Source organism: Lactuca virosa, chromosome 2, assembly GCF_052849685.1.
Source record: "Lactuca virosa cultivar CGN04683 chromosome 2, Lactuca_virosa_CGN04683_v6, whole genome shotgun sequence".
NCBI classification, from domain to species: Eukaryota; Viridiplantae; Streptophyta; class Magnoliopsida; order Asterales; family Asteraceae; genus Lactuca; species Lactuca virosa.
Genome location: NC_136427.1, coordinates 272,391,112 through 272,392,200, shown reverse-complemented (window position 1 = coordinate 272,392,200; position 1,089 = coordinate 272,391,112). Strand labels below are relative to the sequence as shown.

The 1,089-nt window shown below is 42.1% G+C and overlaps 1 non-coding gene across 1 annotated transcript; it reads right to left on the bottom strand.

Moving 5' to 3' along the window:
* Window positions 1-358: 358 nt before the first annotated feature.
* Window positions 359-464, bottom strand: LOC145161800 (small nucleolar RNA R71). The gene has a single exon (XR_013738674.1). It is a non-coding gene; the product is annotated as a small nucleolar RNA R71 (small nucleolar RNA).
* Between the last annotated feature and the right edge of the window lie 625 nt (window positions 465-1,089).

The following is a 1,089-nucleotide window of genomic DNA, read 5'->3' as shown; positions in this document are numbered from 1 at the left end:
TGGAGGCATACAAGAAAAGAATCTGAGAGGACACCGGTCCCGGTCTAGTGCAACCTGCAATTCCAGCTGCAACAACATTTGAGCTGAAGGGACACATCCTGTCTGCACTCAAGGAAGTTCCATTTTCCGGGAAAGATCATGAGAATGCTTATAAGCACCTTGATGAAGTAAACGATATTGCTGATTATTTCAACATCCCAAATGTCCCACACACTACAGTTTTACTTAGAATGCTACCTGTCACTTTCAAGGGAGCTGCCAAAGATTTGTTGAAAGCACTTCCACCAGGTGCAATTACTACTTGGGCGCAGATATATGAGCAATTTTAGAACACTTTTGCCCACCTTCCAAAGTTTCTAAACTCAAGAAAGCCATAGCAAATTTCGAGTAACAACCAGGGGGTCACTTTACGAAGCATTGGAACGCTACAAGGGATTGATAAGGAATTGCCCCCAAAATGATTTGAATGGGAAGCAAGAAGTATCGATCTTTTATAATGGGGTTAATGTCATGACGAGGCAACTCCTTGACTCTCAAGGACCTTTAACAAAGAAAAATCCAGCTGAAATCAAGGAATTGATTGAAGAGTTCGCCAAGCATTCGCGTGAATACCACAATCCTAGACATGATGGAGCAAAGGGAATTGGGGGTGGTACATATGAAGACATGGCTGTTGTTCTAGCCATGCTGAACACTATGGATCGAAGGATGATGAATATGGACCAATCAATTCATGCTATAAGAGTTGGTTGTGAAAGATGCAATGGTCCACACTTGACTAAAGATTGCCACTTGGATGATAATGGGAATAAGAAGGTGCAAGTTTGCTACTCGAGTGGAGATAAATATGATGAAGATTAGAGGAAGCCAAAGAAAGAGTGGTTGTCGTATGAAGAATATAAGAAGCAAAAAGAAGAAAAATATAGGCAAACTGGCTGAGGCTTCTACCAAAAAGAGCAACCACCACTTGAAAAGAAAGTTGATCTTGAGTCCATGCTACATAGATTCATGGAGGCTTCGAAGAAAAGACATGGTGAGACCGATGCGGTGATAAGGGAACATCAAAATCTCATGCGGGACCAGCAAGCG